Here is a 3,876-nt window from a genome sequence, read left to right as displayed (position 1 = left end):
TGGGGTTGGTTTGTTGATGCTTGGGGTTGGTTGGTTGTTGTTGGTTGGTGGTTGGGGTTGCTTGGTTGGTGTTGGTTGGTGGTTGGGGTTGGTTGGTTTGTGTTGGTTGGTGGTTGGTGTTGGTTGGTTGGTGTTGGTTGGTGGTTGGTGTTGGTTGGTTGGTGTTGGTTGGTTGGTGTTGGTTGGTTGGTGTTGGTTGGTTGGTGTTGGTTGGAGGTTGGGGTTGGTTGGTTGGGGTTGGTTGGTTGGGGTTGGTTGGTGGTTGGGGTTGGTTGGTTGGGGTTGGTTGGTGGTTGGGGTTGGTTGGCTGGTGTTGGTTGGCTGGTGTTGGTTGGCTGGTGTTGGTTGGTGGTTGGGGTTGGTTGGTTGGTGTTGGTTGGTGGTTGGGGTTGGTTGGTTGGTGTTGGTTGGTGGTTGGGGTTGGTTTGTGGTTGGGGTGTGTTGGTTGGGGTTGGTTGGTGGTTGGTTGGTTGGTGTTGGTTGGTGGTTGGGGTTGGTCGGTTGGTATTGGTTGGTGGTTGGTGTTGGTTGGTGGTTGGTGTTGTTTGGTTGGTGTTGGTTGGTGGTTGGTGTTGGTTGGTGGTTGGGGTTGGTTGGTTGGTGTTGGTTGGTGGTTGGGGTTGGTTGGTTGGTGGTTGGGGTTGGTTGGTTGGTGTTGGTTTGTGGTTGGGGTTGGTTGGTTGGTGTTGGTTGGTGGTTGGGGTTGGATGGTGGGTGTTGGTTGGTGGTGGGGTTGGTTGGTTGGTTGGTGTTGGTTGGTGGTTGGGGTTGGTTGGTTGGTGTTGGTTGGTGGTTGGGGTGTGTTGGTTGGTGTTGGTTGGTGGTTGGGGTTGGATGGTGGGTGTTGGTTGGTGGTTGGGGTTGGTTGGTTGGTGTTGGTTGGTGGTTGGGGTTGGTTGGTTGGTGTTGGTTGGTGTTTGGGGTTGGTTGGTTGGTGTTGGTTGGTGGTTGGGGTTGGTTGGTTGGTGTTGGTTGGTGGTTGGGGTTGGTTGGTTGCTGTTGGTTGGTGGTTGGGGTTGTTTGGTTGGTGTTGGTTGGTGGTTGGGGTTGGTTGGTGGTTGGGGTTGGTTGGTGGTTGGTGTTGGTTGGTTGGTGTTGGTTGGTTGGTGTTGGTTGGTGGTTGGGGTTGGTTGGTTGGTGGTTGGGGTTGGTTGGTTGGTGGTTGGGGTTGGTTGGTTGGTGTTGGTTGGTGGTTGGGGTTGGTTGGGTGGTTTTGGTTGGTGGTGGGGTTGGTTGGTTGGTGTTGGTTGGTGGTTGGTGTTGGTTGGTGGTTGGGGTTGGTTAGTTGGTATTGGTTGGTGGTTGGTGTTGGTTGGTGGTTGGTGTTGGTTGGTGGTTGGGGTTGGTTAGTTGGTATTGGTTGGTGGTTGGTGTTGGTTGGTGGTTGGGGTTAGTTGGTTGGTGTTGGTTGGTGGTTGGTGTTGGTTGGTTGGTGTTGGTTGGTGGTTGGTGTTTGTTGGTGGTTGGTGTTTGTTGGTGGTTGGTGTTGGTTGGTGGTTGGTGTTGGTTGGTTGGTGTTGGTTGGTGGTTGGTGTTGGTTGGTGGTTGGTGTTGGTTTGTGGTTGGGGTTGGTTGGTTGGTGTTGGTTGGTGGTTGGGGTTGGTTGGTTGTTGTTGGTTGGTGGTTGGGGTTTTTTGTTTGGTATTGGTTGGTGGTTGGGGTTGGTTGGTTTGTGTTGGTTGGTGGTTGGGGTTGGTTAATTGGTGTTGGTTGGTGGTTGGGGTTGGTTGGTTGGTGTTGGTTGGTGGTTGGGGTTGGTTGGTTGTTGTTGGTTGGTGGTTGGGGTTGGTTGGTTGTTGTTGGTTGGTGGTTGGGGTTGGTTGGTTGGTGTTGGTTGGTGGTTGGGGTTGGATGGTTGGTGTTGGTTGGTGGTTGGTGTTGGTTGGTTGGTGTTGGTTGGTGGTTGGTGTTGGTTGGTTGGTGTTGGTTGGTGGTTGGGGTTGGTTGGTTGGTGTTGGTTGGTGGTTGGGGTTGGTTGGTTGGTGTTGGTTGGTGGTTGGGGTTGGTTGTTTGTTGTTGGTTGGTGGTTGGGGTTGGTTGGTTGTTGTTGGTTGGTGGTTGGGGTTGTTTGGTTGGTGTTGGTTGGTTGGTTGGTGTTTGTTGGTGGTTGGGGTTGGTTTGTTGATGCTTGGGGTTGGTTGGTTGTTGTTGGTTGGTGGTTGGGGTTGCTTGGTTGGTGTTGGTTGGTGGTTGGGGTTGGTTGGTTTGTGTTGGTTGGTGGTTGGTGTTGGTTGGTTGGTGTTGGTTGGTGGTTGGTGTTGGTTGGTTGGTGTTGGTTGGTGGTTGGGGTTGGTTGGTTGGTGTTGGTTGGAGGTTGGGGTTGGTTGGTTGGGGTTGGTTGGTTGGGGTTGGTTGGTTGGGGTTGGTTGTTGGTTGGGGTTGGTTGGTTGGGGTTGGTTGGTGGTTGGGGTTGGTTGGCTGGTGTTGGTTGGCTGGTGTTGGTTGGCTGGTGTTGGTTGGTGGTTGGGGTTTGTTGGTTGGTTTTTTTTGGTGGTTGGGGTTGGTTGGTTGGGGTTGGTTGGTGGTTGGGGTTGGTTTGTGGTTGGGGTGTGTTGGTAGGGGTTGGTTGGTGGTTGGTTGGTTGGTGTTGGTTGGTGGTTGGGGTTGGTCGGTTGGTATTGGTTGGTGGTTGGTGTTGGTTGGTGGTTGGTGTTGTTTGGTTGGTGTTGGTTGGTGGTTGGGGTTGGTTGGTTGGTGTTGGTTGGTGGTTGGGGTTGGTTGGTTGGTGGTTGGGGTTGGTTGGTTGGTGTTGGTTTGTGGTTGGGGTTGGTTGGTTGGTGTTGGTTGGTGGTTGGGGTTGGATGGTGGGTGTTGGTTGGTGGTGGGGTTGGTTGGTTGGTGTTGGTTGGTGGTTGGGGTTGGTTGGTTGGTGTTGGTTGGTGGTTGGGGTTGGTTGGTTGGTGTTGGTTGGTGGTTGGGGTTGGTTGGTTGGTGTTGGTTGGTGGTTGGGGTGTGTTGGTTGGTGTTGGTTGGTGGTTGGGGTTGGATGGTTGGTGTTGGTTGGTGGTTGGGGTTGGTTGGTTGGTGTTGGTTGGTGGTTGGGGTTGGTTGGTTGGTGTTGGTTGGTGTTTGGGGTTGGTTGGTTGGTGTTGGTTGGTGGTTGGGGTTGGTTGGTTGGTGTTGGTTGGTGGTTGGGGTTGGTTGGTTGCTGTTGGTTGGTGGTTGGGGTTGTTTGGTTGGTGTTGGTTGGTGGTTGGGGTTGGTTGGTGGTTGGGGTTGGTTGGTGGTTGGGGTTGGTTGGTGGTTGGTGTTGGTTGGTTGGTGTTGGTTGGTGGTTGGGGTTGGTTGGTTGGTGGTTGGGGTTGGTTGGTTGGTGGTTGGGGTTGGTTGGTTGGTGTTGGTTGGTGGTTGGGGTTGGTTGGGTGGTGTTGGTTGGTGGTTGGGGTTGGTTGGTTGGTGTTGGTTGGTGGTTGGTGTTGGTTGGTGGTTGGGGTTGGTTAGTTGGTATTGGTTGGTGGTTGGTGTTGGTTGGTGGTTGGTGTTGGTTGGTGGTTGGGGTTGGTTAGTTGGTATTGGTTGGTGGTTGGTGTTGGTTGGTGGTTGGGGTTAGTTGGTTGGTGTTGGTTGGTGGTTGGTGTTGGTTGGTTGGTGTTGGTTGGTGGTTGGTGTTGGTTGGTGGTTGGTGTTGGTTGGTGGTTGGTGTTGGTTGGTTGGTGTTGGTTGGTGGTTGGTGTTGGTTGGTGGTTGGTGTTGGTTGGTGGTTGGTGTTGGTTGGTGGTTGGTGTTGGTTGGTTGGTGTTGGTTGGTTTTTGTTGGTTGGTTGGTGTTGGTTGGTTGGTGTTGGTTGGTGTTGGTTGGTTGGTTGGTGTTGGTTGGTGGTTGGTATTGATTGGTTGGTGTTGGTTGGTGGTTGGTGTTGGTTGGTTGGTGTTGGTT

The sequence above is a fragment of the Coenobita brevimanus genome, unplaced genomic scaffold (assembly GCF_032717465.1).
Source record: "Coenobita brevimanus isolate Jiangsu-jjx unplaced genomic scaffold, ASM3271746v2 jjx.HiC_scaffold_2709, whole genome shotgun sequence".
Lineage (NCBI taxonomy): Eukaryota > Metazoa > Arthropoda > Malacostraca > Decapoda > Coenobitidae > Coenobita > Coenobita brevimanus.
Note: the sequence above shows the minus strand (reverse complement) of the source record.